The 18,499-nt window shown below is 30.0% G+C and overlaps 1 long non-coding RNA gene across 3 annotated transcripts in view; it reads left to right on the top strand.

Annotated features, from left to right (window-relative positions):
• Positions 1 to 14,117, top strand: part of LOC129959349 (uncharacterized) — a 336,984-nt gene extending 322,867 nt beyond the window's left edge. For 2 of the 3 annotated variants that reach the window (XR_008783419.1, XR_008783417.1), the window contains one exon: positions 13,872 to 14,117. This is a non-coding gene — a long non-coding RNA (uncharacterized LOC129959349). Of the gene's footprint in view, positions 1 to 8,805; positions 8,916 to 13,871 lie in introns of those variants that run through there. The other variant, XR_008783418.1, reaches the window with a different exon arrangement.
• Positions 14,118 to 18,499: the final 4,382 nt, after the last annotated feature.

Below are 18,499 nucleotides of genomic sequence, written 5' to 3'. Positions count from 1 at the left end.
AACGGCATCAAGTAGAATTGGATAAAATCAGAAGAAATCAACATAAGTAAGCCCCCCCCCTAAATTTTCGCGCGTTCTCTTTAATAAAGACGCCATCTGTCTGTTTCCAGCACAAAAATTGGAAATTATGAGCAAGACCAAGGATTCCACAAATCTTTAAAGTTTTATTCTCAAGAGTCTCGAAGATGATAGTTCCATTCTTCAAAATATAGTGGAGAAATTCGAGTCTACACCTTGGAAGCCGTTTTACGATCCATTAAAATCGAAATTTGACACTAAACTACAAATTTCAGCAACAAGATCACTTACCAAATTTCATTTATTTAAATAATTGTTTTTTTTATTTTCTCGTATACATAGTATTGAGAAAGTCTAGTAATCGTCAAAAAATTCGAACTCGAGACTTTCACTAATCTCCATGTTTTAGACCTCTCTGAGTTTGAAAAACGCATTTTTGAAAAATGTCCGTTTGTCTGTGACTAAGATAACTCAAAAACGCTCTGATCTAGATTGATGAAATTTGGTATAAGATCTTTACACCAAATTTAAATACTTCTGTCGAATTCTGAGCAAAGTCTGTTCAGAGGAAGTCTGTCTATACGAATACAAGTTAACATGATAGTTACAAAAAGAAGAGAGCTAAATACATAAGATTTACCACATAGATTCAACATCTATAGTGCAGACCATAACAATTACGTGATAATTCAAAAATGCAGTGAATTAAACATATTAAATATGTGATTTTGCAAATATAAATGCAGTTTTGTGTCAATTCTTCGTTTCAATGTATCTAAAGCACAAATTTTATTTTCTAATGCTATTAATGCTATTTTTCCATTTTCGAGTTATCACTTTATATGTTTCTGAAAGTACATATTGATAGACGGTCAGCCCTTCGTTTGATTTAACTCAAAATTTGATATATGTCTACACTATATATGTTAAATTTGTGTATCGTATTTTATCCATGCGGCTGTTCTTTCTGTAGCTATCATGTTAGCTTATATTCGAACCGCTGGACAGATAGACCTCTCCGGAACGGATATTGCTCAAAATTTGATAGAAATCTACAAATTTAGTATAAAGACCATATACCAAATTTCATCCTCTCAGCTCAAAGCATTTTTGTGTATCTTTGTCAAACAAGACAGACGGACATTTTCCAAAAATATATTTTCCGAACTCAGGCTAAAACATAGAGATTCGTCAAAATCTCGAGTTCGCTTTTTTTTTTTTTTTTATCATTACAACATTTTCTCTATACTTCCTATGCTAGAAAGTAAAAGGTTAAAAATGTGAGGAGTTATCCGGGATTTCTCCTCAGCTAATTGTTAAACCGTTAAAGATAGGTATATATACTTCCAGCTAAAAAAAAAAATTACTTCAAATAAAGTAGAGTTATTATTGTTATTTGAGATTAAATATGTTGCTACAAATGTTATAATTTTTTTTAATTTTCAGACAGTTTTCTGGTTCTGTTATCCTATTCTTCTCAAACAAAACATCCTATTCTTTTCAAAAAAGACCAAAAAAAAAAAAAAATCCAGACCTTTGAGAGTGAAACTCGCCGTTATATTTCTTTATTTTAAGCCTTTTCAAAAGCCTTTTTGGGAAACTTTTTGTGAGATCGTATATAGATTAAAATTTATACATCAATGCGTTGTTAGATTTTAGATTTCTTTGAATTATATGACATAAGATGGTATCAAAACGCATTGAAATGAATCTTAATACTCACTTGTATGTTTACTGCACATAAATATGTTTCCAATACTGAGAGACAAAGAGCTATGTTTTTACTTTTTTCATTTTAAACAAACAAGTGAAATGGATAGTCTGTAGTTAGTGAATGAAATTTAACCTAAAAAAACCTAGCTAGTATTTTGTTAGTGTACTTATTCTTGTTGATGGATTTGATTCAAAATATGACATTTTTATAATTTTGATGTTAGCATTATATGCAAATTCCATCCATCTAGCGTGTTGAGTTATCAGATTTTATGTACGCATAGACAAATAGTAACTTTAATGACATCAGAAACGTCAAATTTCCTAAACTTAAATCAACAATAGTGTCTTTCTTTAAACATTTTCGTCTACTTCTACAATATGGTATGTTTATTATTTCAGTTCGTCTTTTAGTGAAGGGACTGTGAATTTTGGACGTCTCCTGACCAGTTAAACGTATTGAGTATATTACAATTAAAGACCATTTCATTTACCTTTTCTTTTTTTTTCCCCCTTTTCTAACGTATAGACATAACACCACCCAATGACCCTTCAACTTAATCCTGAAAATTAAATATATCATCTGCAGCCAATCGACAAGCACAATTCTCCAAAAATGGTTATTTTCTGTCTTAGAGAAAATCTGAAACGTGAAGACTTTCTGGAATATAAATGTTGAATTTTTTAACGATCACAATGTTTTATCTCTGTAAATTTCATCTAAGAGAAAACAAAAAAGGAATATTTGATGAAAAAGCGTAATTATTATGATGGAACCAGGTTCAGATTACACATTAAGTATTATTTTTTTTAAACTAGAAATCTTTCCCTTTATAGTAAAAATATTTTTCGTCATAATTCTTTATACAAAGGTACAAAACGATTTTTGAACCTTTTTAACAGAAGAGAAATCTTTATGACTGTTTTCATTATACGACGAACGGAGAAAACTTTTCAGAAAAAAATGAAAATATTATTTCAGTTGCTTTCTTTGGCCAACCTTGGAAAAACTGCGATTATTGTATCGCCCAAACGGAATAAACCTCTTTTTAGAATGATTTATTTTCTCAATCTGAAGCGTTGTAAATTCATGATCGGCCCAATTTTCCTCTACGGAGCTTCGAGATTTCCCTAAGGAGATATAAAAACTGCCATCTGAGAACCAAATCACGATTTAACACCATATACCATTTTATACCACATAGTATAATTTTCAAGCATCTTGAAATTTTATGTGCTTCCAGGATGAAAGGCAAGTCCGAAGGTATAAAAATAAAAGCTGTGCATGAAAGATCAGTTTCAGTGTGACGAATAACTCTTTTTACTGCGTCTGATTTTAGTTTAGATTTTAGCGTCCCAAGTGGCGAATAAAATGTTCATCTATTAAACGAGACTTTTGGAAAAGTATAGCTTTTATCACGCGAGAGATATCACAAATATACTGAAACTTTCATGTCAAGATATCATTACCGTTTAATTTGCCTATTTCTAGAAAGAAGAAAGTAGAACAAGGAGATATCCAATGATTTTATTACCAATAAAATTTATATTCGTTTAAGATTTTCGCGTAAGAGATTTAGAAACTAGCGGACCTGTTCTCTTTTCAATATTCTTGCCCAGAAACACAATGTTCCATTTCTTTCCTGTTTAATTTCGTAGTGTACTGAAGAAAATCAAATATGCATTTTCTATTAATTGACTTGTTCTAAAATTTGATAAACATCTCTAATTTTTTAGAAGAACTACATAGAAAATTTTTTATACCACGCTCACTGTGTTTTTGAGTAACCTTTTCATATACATAAAACAGAGACAGAGAAAACTCTGTCAGTTTTGTTTATGGCTACGGTCCAAACTTTGATGTGAGTCTAAATTTGATGATAACACCATAGGAAAAACTATATTCTCCTTTCATTTTTGAGTTATCTTGTTTTCATATTCAAGAGCTGATATACAAGTTTTCTTTGATGGATTCCGACAAAAACTTTATACAAATTCACTATAACACTAAAACACTATATCGATTTTCATTGGCCTAATTTCTGCTTTGAGAACTTGGGGGGGGGGAGTGAGAGAGAGATAACTTCATGCACTACTTTCTTTTTTTTGGAAAACTAAAAAATTCCTTTTAATAACTTTAATTATTAAAATTAATGCATGGTATTTATACATTTGTTCAGCTAATATATGACATAAGTGGATATGATTCGTTGCCATAACATAATAAAATATTTAGCACAATTTTCACTTAAAAATGGATTTACAGTTTACCTATATTAGGGAAATATTGATACAACTTTGGGGACGCATTGATTTTTGTTAGCGTTTTTTCCAAACAATATCGATTGATAAATAATCTTGACTCAATTCTTGGTGAAGAAAATAATTGCCAGGAAAAGCCACTACAAACATAAAAGCAGTTTCTGAAAACAAACTTCGAAGGTATATATATCATTAAGATTCAGCTGATGTCAATATATGATCAATTTAATATATGCTATTCACTATAAGCAAAGAAAATAAATCAAATTAATATTTTTTTAAACCAAACTAACTTTTTTCTATGCTATTGTAATTCATATACATGATGGTGACATTCGTGAAGATTAATGTAATGATTAGGAACTAAGAATTGTATATTGAAGTAATTTTTCAATTTTGGTGTCCTTCAGAAAGAAATACGTGATTGGAAGTTACAGACCAATTCTCATAAAATAAATTTACGATTCTTGAGAAGTTGAATATTTAATGGCCAATAATATGATAAGTAGATAGGAAAAAAATTAAAAAATAAAACTGTCGATTTCTATACGGAAACCAAAATTAAAAATAATTTTTGTTAATTTTTTTTCTCCTCATTATATTTCTTATCAACTGGTAAATTTTCCGTTGTATAGTAATGTAAAAAGAATTGATATTTTTGTACTACTGTAAAGCATATGCTCTATGACTTCAACAAACTGTTTAAATTTCAAATTACTATTTTGATTTAAAGCGTTAAAAAAGTTTATTTTTTATATTTTTTATTTATTGTTAAACTTAATTAACTTTCAAATTTTCGTTTATAAATTATAACATATGCCATTTTAAATAACATAATTTTTAAATAATAAAAAAATAAGTTCATTAAAACTAAACTTTTAAAAATAAGTACTTTCAATTGAAATGAGTTTTAAAAGCTTACAAACATGGAAAATCTAAATTGGTGAATTGCCATTGGCCTCTATTGTAAGCATCAAAAAGTAAAAGGTAATACAAATAAAAACTCTTGGTAATATGTCATTTTGCCTTTATTCTTTAAATATTTAAAATATTTCCTGTTAATTTAAATAATTGTAAAAAAAGTTAATGTCACAGTTATTTGATAGTGGATCAATTAATTTTTCTTCTTGGGGATCTACAAAAAACCGTCCAGGAGTCTGAATAATTGTTTTATATAAGACTCCAGGCCAAAGAAACTCCATGAGAAGGAGAGATGGAATATCGTTCTCATTATATCAAGTTTCAAAGAATTTTGTGTTTTCTCTTTTACAACAATTTATTTATTGCTTTTTCTAAATGTAGAAATTTTATTAATGAAACAAATGATAAAATTTGTTTCGAATATTTTTTTTTGTCATATTTATGCCATATTTTAAACGTCAATCCCTTCTTAGAAATTTAAAATTACTTTTAAAAAATGCCCACATTTGAGTAGTTTCAAACAATATAAAGTTTTCTTTAATTTGTCTATTTTTAAATTTTAAACATAATTAACTCCCGGAAAATTCCAGGCTTTATTTTATTTTTTAGGAAATTTTGTAATTTCCTTTCAATTTTCTTTTATCATTTAAAATTTTAAAAAATGAAACTTTTACTGATTTTTATTTTTTCATTTAGAATTCAATTAAATGTGACTTTAAGAATCTCTTTCTCCGTCAACTTTTAGAGATGCACGCTTAAGCTCCGATCTTGGTTTCATTTTTTCAATTATTAGAAATAATCATTTCTAAAGATCATGTTATTCATCTACGAATTATAATTCATTCAAATATTTTCTTTATGTTTAGTTGAATAATATGTAGTTATTAGAATTATGCTTGGCAAAAAATAAGAATTAAACGTTGTTAAAATTCTTCTTAAATTAATTCTGTGTAATATTTTTTTTCAATGGAAACAAGTGCCTAATTCACCAGGTCATTTTCATTCTATTTATACTTCAAAATTTCTTTTACATAAAAACACGTATTCTGTGCATTGTTCTTTTTTAATTCGTTTCTTTGGTTTTAGAGGCAATTAATGTTTTCAGTTTACAAAGAATTTATATAAATTGCAAATTTCAAAGCTGCTTGGCATACATCAGTTAGTATTATTATCATGAAGGTCGAACCAGTTTGATCTGGAAAGAAAACAGAAGTAGAAAATAAAACACAGTGTTACATTTCTACTATAAAAAAAATCTTTCACCCATTTATAAACATTTAAAAAGTACCATTATCGTTCTATTGCCTTTCTTTGAAATTATTTTCGAGAAAATTTCCTTGAATTTATAAATACGCATAGTTAAAAGCCTATTACTATTCATAAAGTATCCAACAAAATTTCCAAAAAATGTTTTTAAGAGTCGTTTTGAATATAAACAAGATAGAAGAGAAAGTTTCCCAAAATCTCACTTTTCAAAGTTAACTGACCTTTAATAAAAACATGTGACATTTTAATAAAACTATATTTATGTGCCTTACTGTAACGCTTGTGCAATGAATTAAGATTGAAAAAAATTAATGATAAATTAAGAGTTTTTGTGATTATGCCGCCGCTTTAAACCGTTGCCTAGTTACCTATATAGATGCAAACAGCACTTTAACTAGAAATTGCGTGCTATAAAGCTTCCTGTTTGATCGCGTGCTCTCATTTAAAGCCAGTATCTTTACCTAGACCTTCCTAAAGTTCAGTAACACAAGAGAAGAAATTTAAGAATTCAGACCGTGATCCCAATTTCCACGAAGGGCTTTGGAAAGTCACTGATTACTATTCGGGGGAGACGAAACATTTGACCTTCATGGAAATAAAATGGTCAACCCAACCGCCTTTAGTATCTGAATGGCATTTTTTCGCCAAAGAAAAATTGGCTCGTTCGCCAATTGGCTCATTTGTTATACGATGCTAAAACTGCTGCGTTATTATTTTCTCCTTAAGAACGGAGTGTTTTAAAACCAGACGCAGAAAAAAATACATATAAAGATAATGAAACACTGTACGGACGCCAAATGACATAATAGCAACAAAAAAAGATTTAAAGAAATAGTTTTGTAGATTATATTCCAAACAGCCACAGTCGGAATTCATTGTGGCGAAAACTATTTTTAAACACTGAAGAATAAATCTTTCACTAATTTTCCAATAACTGAAACTAGCTTTGTGGAAAGATTTAGTTCAAATCTGATTTATGCCAAAAAGTCATTTTTCATGCTTGATAAATTGCGTTTCCACCCAGACTTATTATGTAACGACGAGTTAAGTTCCGAAATATTTTTTTAAATGCTTTTGTTTAGCTTGCCTTTTTCCAAGTTCTTAAAATTGGAATTTTTGTATCGATTTTCACACACTTTCTTATTTAGTAGAATTTTGAAGTTCTGTAGAATTGCATATTCTAGAAAATGAAGCAATTCTTTAACAATTTTCAGATTTTTAGTTATGCGTTAATTAATTAATTTTAATTAGATTTTGGTTCCATATGATAGACACCATGTGATAGTGAATTTGATAAAAGATGATAGCATATTTGTCAGATGATACTTACGTTTTAATTCATATATCACTTGACTATTTATAAATCTACCCAAAATATTTACAACAGTGATCAATGGTCAGTGGCAGGCCGATCACTTCGATTTCAATGCTTCGTATAGCTATAATTATTTACAATCTTTACAAAATATAGAGTGTCCACAAATGAATATCCTAACTTTGCAGACAAATTTAAACGAACAAAACAAAGCACTATCTTAAAGTTCATCGGAAATAAAAAAATAACAGCTGAAAGTTTAAATCCAAAACAGATATGAGTGTTTAAAGTGAGAGACCTTCTAAAATATGAACGATAACTAAACGGAGTATGATAACTCATTCCATATTTTTTTTCAACATGTCTGGTGTGATACTTTGAAAGGCTGCAGATATTAGTATCTTAGATTCTTCATCATTATTTGATAGTGGTAGAACAAACATCTATTGTTTGATGTAGCTCCAAAGGAAAAAAAATTGATTGTCGCCATAGATGCGTATCTGCAGCTTTTTAAAGCTTTATATCAGACTTATGAAAATAAACTTTGGATGAATTAATCAAATAATCTCGATATCATTCGCCTCACTTATAGTTGTATTGGATTTAAACATTCATTTTGATTTCCGATGAACAACAAGATGGTAGTGTTTTGTTTCCTTTTAAATAACCTTGAAATGTTCAGATATTCAGTTATGCACACTCTATATTTACAACGGTTATAGATAACCAGTGGCCGTTCGACCATTTGGATTGCAATGTTCCCTGGGTTTATATACAATACAAGTTGCGGCAGAAAAACTCGGACAAACAATTTCTAATATAACTTTATTAAAAATAAATAAATTAACAAAATATAACAATAATAAGAGTAGACTTTGACTAATAAATAAATTCAATTGGTTTCAAAGTGGCCACCTTTTGCAGCGATGTTGAGGCACAAACGCTTATTGAAATTTTCAGCAATGGGCCGCAAGTCTTCTACCTTTAATCTATCTCATTCCCACCGAAGCTATTGCTTTAGAGAGTCCAAAATTCTTTGTGGTTTAGTGTAAGTCTAGACTCCAAAATGGACCATACACTGTGATCCATGGGGTTGAGATTCGACGGATATTCTGTTCAATATCCAGATGTTGCACCAAAAAATGCGCTTTACACCATTCTTGTGTCTTTTTGACCTAGCTAGCTGATGCTGAATTTAGAGAAAAGTCCAATTTACATTTTAAAATGCTTTTGGGTCCACAAAAGTACAACAACTTCTAGAAAGTCCCGCTGGTACACTTTTTGACTTATTTTAATTCTCCCATCCACAGAAACCAGAGATGTTTTGCCGCTTGCACAAATTTCGCCTTAGATCATGACCGACGTTGGATGTTGGCGATGTTCAACAATTTCCTAGGTGTTTGGAGCGTCTACAGACCAGATCCCATTGTTTTTGGAGTTATGAGCTTGTTCGACGGCAAAGAGCTTCCCATTAGTGAAAAGGAATCTCTCCCAGCGCTGACTTGCAGCCCGTCTCAAAAGTTTTCGGCATCTTTGGAGCACACGAGTTTCTTTTCTTCAGTGAGAAGCTGATATATAATATATTGTAAGGCTACAGTTCAAACTCTATTTTTGCTATTCGCCTGCACTGCTCGGTCCCTTATTCCCATTTCCTAAACGATCTATCTCATGAAACCCTCAGATTTCATTGAACTCTCTTTTTGATGGTCTTGATGATTGAAAGTACCCACCGTACGTTTTCATGAATTTCGTGGACGTGAACCATCATTGCCAAGCTCTTTGAAACGACAGGTTGTATGAGATACTGTTTGTAGAGGCACATTAAGTATTCACACTGCGGTTTACCCTGCTTAAACAACTCTATAATTGCATATCTTTTGCTTAACATTGTAAAAAAGCCCCCCAAAAAAACAGTACGTAAACTAGGAGTATATTATAAAAAATTTTATAATTGAAGTGGTAGACAAAAAGAAAAGAACACAAATTAAAAAGAAATTATCTAACTTCTATTTTATGACGCAATAATTTTGTCCGAGAGTTTTTTTTAAAGCTTTAAATTAATTCTTATTAAATTAATTATCAGATGGCGTCACTCATATAAAATCAAAATTATATTAGATCCCATTGTTTCATCGTAAACCGAATTAACCGAAATCATCGTAAACTGAATTAACAGACAGTTAAATTATGAAAATATTAAAATGTTTCATTCTCCTGGAGTAAAAGTTCCAGCACATGAGGAAATGCATGAGAAATCAATTACAAAACTCAACCACTGCGAAAAGGCAACATTTGTGTAAAAGAATATATAATATCATAATTACATAAAAGAAAAACTTACTAAACAAGATTACAAATAAATAGAACAAATCATTCCTATGGAATATCCGACATATAAATAGAACAAAACAACAAATATTATGTTTCTTTGCCCAAACATATTGAATTATTCATTGTCCTGATGCGACTAATGTCGTCAATAAGCATTTGCATATAAATCACCAAGTAAATTAACGTAGTTTTCTTTGTTTTGTTCACACATATCTCTGAATCTGACATAATATTTTCCCAAGGGAAAAAAAAAGAAACTTAATAGAAAATAAAACTTAGGATTAGAAAACTAATTTGTTTAATCAAATTCATGAAAATATGACAACCATTGCAAATAAAAACAATAAAATAATCCGAAATCATCGTAAATCTTAAGAATACAATTAATTTCAAAGCTCCTTCAAATGTTCTACGATTATTTTTTTAACAAATGATCATTATTACAACACATCTTCATTTAAATTAAAAGAATTAAATATAAATAAAAGTAAAATGGCTTTAAAAGGAAACTAGAAAACTGAAGTAATCGATTTTTACTAATGAGCTCTTACCAATGATTAGTACCAGTTTATAAAAAACTATGCAACAAAAAATGAAGTATCTTGGATTTATAATTTAACGCTTGAGAGAACATATCTCTTGTCTCAGTAAACGAAATGCATTAATTAGCATAAATTTAACATTTAATGTAATATATTAGAAGTAGATTGCATCCTACTTTCATTAATGTCACATGATTTTTTTTTTTTTACTTTCTCATTATTAAATGCATCCAGTATGTTCAGTTCGTTAAGGAATATCCCAAGATACCACATGGCTGCTACAAACAACCTCGGTTAATTCCAAAAGCCGTAAAAGTGTAACCTAAATATAAGGTAAATTTAGAACTCCGATGAGGTTACCATGGATAATGGTATTCGGTTTCATATCAAGAGATAAGAAATATATTAATGAATGCCAGACATTGGGAAAGTTTCCTTTATACATTATTTAAGCTCCGTTTATTTTCTTTCATTAGTTGCTGAGCAGGCAAAATTATGCGCGGATTCCCGCAACTCGTGTGATATTAATGTTTGAAAATAATAATTCGTTGAAGTACTTTATTACTTACGATATTTAATTAGAGGACCATCTTTATCATTAGGAAAGTAGCTTGCAAAATATTAAAATATTCCTAGAAAGAAAAACAAATGAAAACACGGAATTAATAACATACATCTAAAGTGATACTAAAATGTTTTGCACCTACATATAAAATGTAAATTTAAAATTATGAAAATTATAAAGATCAAAATGTCTGATAAATTTCTTATTTTAAAGATTGTAAAAAGAAATCTGGAGATTCATGCTTTTACCGAATTAGTTTGTGGTTCAAACTCTAATACAAAGAATCTAATGATAAAATTGAGGGTAAGATTGATATTTTCTCATTCACGGATATATATATATATATATATATATATATATATATATATATATATATATATATATATATATAACGGCATAAAATGTTGAGATGGTAAAAATATTTGACTTCAAGATTCAAATATCCGTTTTGTCAGGCAAGTCTGGAACTAACCTGACAACAAAAACTGAAAGCAGCTTCGAAACTCTCATTCAAAACGTCGTAGAATGTTGTCTTAAGATTAATTCTATCTTTATTTTATTTTTGTGAATATAACTTCTAAAGTGCAAATAGTAGATAAATTAGATTTGGAATATAGCCTTGACATTGAAATTGTAAATCTGTTTTAAATTTTAGAGCCAAATGATCGATGGAGAGAAGTTCAAAAAGCAGATTAAGTTCTTTTCATTATGCGACGAAGCTAAAAACAAAACGCTCCGGATAATTATACTGAATCCTGAAAAAGAAAAAGACGATTAAAAACAAATGACCTTTCATGTGTATAGACATACATACTATAAATTGCCATGAATTAGAATAGATAGCATAAAATTTTATTTATTATTAATTACACAAACTTTTCGAATTCAAAAATTATGGGACTAAATTTAGAAAAATAATTAAAAGCATCCGGACATTTTAATGTTTTGCTTAACCTACTATTATAGTCCTGTGCTGTCACTCTATACATGATAACAGATTAATTTTAATAAAAGGAAACGAGAATTTCAAATTTATGAACAGTAGAGGGAGTCCACGTGTTACCAGTTACTTGAAAAAAGGGACGGTCGCAGACATCATCCAATGAGTTAAAAAGCGGGTAAGAAACTTTATCGTTCCTCAGCCAAAATCATAATTTTTAACGGATGTAATGAGATTTTTTTCCCCTCGTATTTCTAAAGGTTAAAGAAATTCGATCATGTGAAAACGACGTAATAGTAAGAAAAATTAAAATGAGGAATGAAGAATTTGAAAAGAATGTAAAGAAAAGTCGGGATTTACTATTATATAGAAGTTACTTTTATTTATGTTTCTATCGGTAATAGATGTTTTTCTATTTTACTAAATTAAAAAAAAATTACTAGAAAGCATGATAATTTGTGTTTAATCATGGCAGTGGAATAAAATATTCAAAGCATTCATCATTTTTTCACGCCTTTAAAAAAACATTTCTTTTTTCTAAAAAAAAAAAAAAAGTGATGGATTCAACCAAATGTGAAGTGCACAAGTTTGATAAATCAACATCACGAATTCCAAAGATTAAAAAAGAAATTCTGAAATTAAAAAGGAATTCTGTTCAAAAAATTCAAAAACAGATGGGAAACGGTGCTTCTCACTTCAAATTTACTGAAAGAAGACAAAAAAAAAGTATTTATTTTAAAGTCATGTGATGAAAAACTTAGTTTTAAAAATTGCAAAGTAGCACTTTTTAAATAAAAAATTTTTGAGATACTGTTTTATAAAAAAATTTTGTCAGCTCTAATGAAAGGAAATACTTTTATTTAAATTATGCATCAATTACTACGCAATGTGGATTTCAAGAACAAAGAAAAAAAAAAGTAGGGCAATGAAAACAAAGAAAGTGGCATACCTGTTCCATTAGTGCAACAAAAAAAATTTTTAATGATAGATTCATCTTGCATTTAGAAACAATAAATATATTGTATTATTTCCTTCATTAATTAATAATTATTTTTTAATTTATTATAGCGTAGATCATTCAAAAGGCAATATTTTTAATTTTAAGGGTGTGGTGGTTAAAAATGGTTTTTGTACGATGATGTACTCCAAAGTCATGAAGAATAAACATTAAAATTTTGATTAAATTTAGTTAATTAGGGATCTAACAAAAATTCCAAAAATCACTTTCTTCAAATCATCTAAGAAGTAACTACGTGAACAATTTGGTTGCTTTTAATTCTTCTTGTAATTCCTTGCATTCTGTGAATCCCGTCGTTTTTTTTATAGGATACAAATACAGATAGTGTACCAGTATAAAAGTAATATGAAAATGATGAAAAAAAAAACGCGGATTAAATAGGAAAAAAAAACCTCCCATTTTTTTGTACAATAATTTTCGTTAGCTTGTAGTTAGACAGAGCAGAATTAATAATTTATTTTACAAATGCATTTAGAGTTAATATTTTAGGGCAATTTTATATTTATTTTGATAAATTAATTCATTATTTTTACGATATCAATTTAGATTGTTACAATTTCATATTTTATTCATTTTATTGATAGACCAAATAATCTTCCTTGAACTGTAACCGACTGAATGTATGTATTCCTCGATTTCAATTTCGGAAAACATTCTGTCTCATTTGGCTACTGATATCAGTACTAGCGCGAATATGCAAAACGCGGCAAATAAATTCAGAACATGTTTCTGGAACATGAGCTTGCTTCAATCATGTAGCATAGTACAGGGGGAAGAATGAGTAAAGTACATATAGGATTGTAATGCTTTTTCCAGACCAATTTAGAAGACATTTACATTCAGAAAATAGTACTTATAAGAAATCTATGCGCCTTTTCATTCCTAAATTTGATGCAGGGTGTTTCAAAGCTATTTAAATAATTGGTTTCAAATTCAAGAAAAATTGTAATCGGAAAATTAATTTTTTTTCTTTTTTTCAGAATTCAGACTCCATGGTTTGTTCTAATTAACCCCTTTCTAAATCCTGCAAGTTCTGCATTTGAAACCTATTCGAACAACCGACTGTTCCTTTGCCTTGGAAATCAAATCATGGAGGGGTATGCATATGTGCAAATATACTGAGTATTTTTATATTATATTGTTTTTTTTAATTACTAAACGAACAAAGAGTATTTGCATGTAAATTTTAATTTCAAAACAATGATACTTTTTAATAATGCAGAATTTATGACAGATTTCATTTTTTTTTAAATTTTTCAAAGCAATTTGAATAAATTAATGGTTATTTTACAATTATCCTTGAGTTGTGTATATCTACATTTTTAGATGGGTTTATTTTTTTTTCTTTTAATGACTCCAAATAAGATTGTTTTCATTTTTATTTGTGATATCTACTTTTCCTCTTCCATTTTTTTCTCGAATACAATTCATTTCAAAGGTATTGTTTACTAGTAAGTTATGAACAACAAATTTTGCTATAAGGTTTAATAATTCTGTTTCCCACAATTATTAAATATACTAACTCGCAATATCTCCAGTTACCTTTCATTTCCAGCATATATGGAAGTTATAGCGCAAAAAAATAGCTATCGTGATAGTTTAAAAATTAATACCATTAAACCTAAAATATTACAAATTATCTATAATTTTAAAAAATATTTATTGAGAACACCATTAAGATAATCAAATTTACCGTATTCATCATCAAATTTTAAACATAACAAAGTCAGCAACTAAGATTATTTTGCATATTATTGATACAGCAAGTTTTAACTTCATTCTGCTGAAATGCTTAGTGTGTTAATATTTTGAATTTCAAAAAATTTGGGGTGGAAGATAATAAGAGTGATGCACAATTCTTATCCAAACTGGAATAATCAAAGCGGCAGTAATTAGCGTTAAAACATGAGCCACAGATAAGGTTGGCAATTAGTTTAATTAAATGACGAGATTGGAAAATTTTCATCAGCCTAAAGTATAGAAATATGTTCATGAAATGCTTGTCTTTTGAAACGGGACTGTTAGTTATCAACTGGAGTAAGTTATTTGAAATAGTATGACTAAATATTAAAAGTAAATAAATTTTTTCGGTAAAAAAAAGTTTCATAGCACATATTTCTATTTGATTAAATTCATAGACAGAGGATTATGATTCATATTTAAATATGGAATAATCTTCAATTACTTTTAGCATATACTTACATAATTTATTGAATGAAGTATGAATTTTTTGAATAGAATGAATTCTAATTATAATGTCCTATTTCAATAAAAAAAATTTGAAAGTAAACTTCTCAATTTAAAATCATTATTAGATTATTTTATTTGAACCAGCCTTCCACATTCCGGATTTGCTTGTAATGTCATTGACAAGATCTTTTGTCTATAAAAATCAGTGGCATAACGATGGGGGAGAGGGGTAGCATAGATACCCTTGCACCAGTCGCAGGAGGCATGAAGAAGACAAAGCATAAATGCTTTAATATCCTTTTTTGTTACTTTCTCGTATTGTAATAATTAAAAATTTGGGATTTTGACGAACCCTAATTCAGACCTTCCTGATTCCCAAAAAACACATTTTTTGAATTATGCCTGTCTTTCTGTTAACATAACTCAAAAATGTTTTGAATTCGGCAAATAAAATGCGATGTATTTTAGCGCAAAATTATAGATTTCTGTCAAATTTTGAACAAAATCTATTCAGAGAAAGTTTGTCTCTCCAGCTGTCCAAATATAAGTTAACATAATAACTGCAAAAAGATAGGATTTGCTAGATAAAATTTGGGACATAGATTTGGGAAAATTAAAGTGTAGATATTTATCAAATTTGGAACCAGATCCGTCAAGGCATTAATCGTCTATCAGCCTGTACTTTTACAGCTTGTAACTGCGATCAACTCAAAACGCAATGATTTAAATATATGAAATTTGGTATGTGATTTCGTGACAACGATCGTTGTTCTTTTTTTTTTTCCAAAAGATTGCAATCAAAATATGATATGTAGTGAATTGGAATGCGCGTGGATAGAACCTGGGACATTGTGGTTCGCAGTCCAGTAACATGACCACGATACAAAAGCAATTGCTCCTGCAGCGTAGTTGTTAACTGGCTTATAAACTTTCACAACAGATACAGAAGTCCAAAATACACATTCGGTGTCTCGGTATTACTCGTCAATGACATGCAGTTAATAATACACAAATACATTTATTATTTGTTTGCGAAAAAATTTCGGGAAGACCACTTCTACCTTAAAGAAAAATATGAGGGAAAAACAATAATAATAATGCTACGCCATATGTATTTGAAAGGCATTGATGTGGACTAGGGGTGAAAAAGTCATATTCACCCGGAGGTTACTTTCTGTATGCCACTGAAGACAGCAGATTTAAAGAGACCTAAACCCACGTATAGAGTAGATCTTTTAAAACATCTTAGTATGCTGTCGATGTCGAAACCTTACTTTCAGGTCACGGGTTCTAAAAACGATTGGAGCCGTGTATAATAATGCATGAGCAATAAATAAAGAATTGCTCGTTCTACTATCATAAAATGTCCAACAAAATTATCATCATATCTTCGCAAATTAATTCGACATTCAGAATATTGAACATCATGGGGATAATATATGAGGTCCTATGCTAATAACGTCATCTTCAAGATGATGGGGCATTCAGAGCACCCGCTAAGAAACTACTCATCACTGCTATTGTATTTAACATTATTTTTCAAGCTGAAATATAGAAACAGGAAATTAGCTGATACCACACGAAATTTAAAGAAAGACACATTCGAAGTATCGCATTTCGCTAATTACTAGTCAAAAACCTCTGAGGCATATACTCAGTCACAAAAGAAAGTGTGTAAATCTTATATTTTGAAAATCGAAAATATTTTTTTCCAATAAATATAGTATGAAAATTAATCTCGAGAATATTATTTACAGTTTTGAATAAATGACAGAACAACTATAACAATCTATTAACACATTCCTAATATATATTTTAATTTATTTTTCTTTAACAAATTTTAGGTCACAAAAACATATATGCACTAGGAGAATTTGCAACGTCACACGCTTTTGAAAAGATTAAACAAGATCACTTGTATTTTTATGACAGTTTTGAAGATTTTGTTCTAGTTTCCGCAAGTTCAACATTTAAATTCTCAACTATTCGCCATTGGCCCAACGAGAAAAAAAAAATTTCTGGAACAGATATATTTATGTATAAAATTTGAAAGAAGAAAAAAATCTCAAAAGAAGATTGCTAAAACAATCGTGTAAAGTTCTGCAATAGTGCTAAAAAAAATCATTGAAAGCTTCTAAATTGAAAGTACTCAAAATAAGTCAAAAACAGGGACACTATTCATATTCCTAAATCGAAAAAGTTGCATGATTGCAAGAAACACATATGGCAAAAATTTTGAACAACAGCAAACCAGCAGGAGTGGTCTCCCCAAAACTTTCTCGTATATTCTCTAATAAACTTGTCATGCCAGAGAAAGCCTTGTTATGGCATTTGAATTTGCATGAATTTAGTATTTTTACTGAATTTATCGTGTCAAAATTGGCGAGTTCTTTGGCGATTAATCCTTCGTGTGACGTTAATAGTGTTACGAATCTGTAATGCTGCTTCCCAGCATAGTTGGTTCCATTATCAGAAAGACTTTTTTAAAGTCATCGGTATTGGACGGAGTCCGGGTGTCGCGTCGGAGGTCCCAGAGCTTGGCAACCATTTGGCGACTTTGGTGCCAAAAAGATTATACCCGAAACATCGAGAACTTTCCCGATCCGTCCATTGGAACCGAGATACGCCTCGAACGTTCCTGATTGGTTGAGAGGCTTCTAGCCCCACCTCCTGAGACCTATAAAAGGAGGCAGTCTGCAGCTGCGGGTGTGGAGTAGTCGGAATCGACGGTGAAGAACTGGTCTTCCAGAGATTAGCAGAGCAGCGGCGGAGTCAAGCTAGTGCTGAACTAAGCTGTGCGCTACTGTCTGCAGTAGTCTTGTTGTGTGCACGTCTCGGCTGAAAATAGTCTTCCCTATGCTGTATCTAGTTGTCGTCCTTGTGCTGTCCTGTGTGTCTTCGTGTAAATAAACGTCGTTGTTTTATTTTCTACTGCCGCCTGCTGATTGAGCGTTCTCCACACCATATAACTCCCACTACCCAAACGAACCCGGAAACTTCGTAACAATAGTATCTGAAAATCGAATTTCTGCTTTAGCCACGTTTATCTCAACCGATTGAACGAAGAATTTCACACAAAATGCACTTGTACTCACAAAATCACTTACCAAATTTGATATATTTAAGTTTGCGCATTTTTTTAGTTATCCATTAACATGTTTCTGAAAGTACAAACAGACAAACGATCAACCCGTTGTTGGATTTGGCTCAAAATTTGACAGGTATCTACACTATAGATGTTAAACCTGTGTACCGAATCTTATCTATCTAGCTTTCTTCGTTTTGAAATTCTCATGTTAATTTGTATTCGAATAACCGGACATACGAACTTTCTCTGAACAGATTTTACTCAAAATTTGATAAAAATCTGCAAGTTTGGTGTAATAACTCATTTATCTGTAAATTTCAACCGTCTAGT

Source organism: Argiope bruennichi, chromosome 2 (genome assembly GCF_947563725.1).
Source record: "Argiope bruennichi chromosome 2, qqArgBrue1.1, whole genome shotgun sequence".
Lineage (NCBI taxonomy): Eukaryota > Metazoa > Arthropoda > Arachnida > Araneae > Araneidae > Argiope > Argiope bruennichi.
This window is presented reverse-complemented; position numbering and strand designations above follow the sequence as displayed.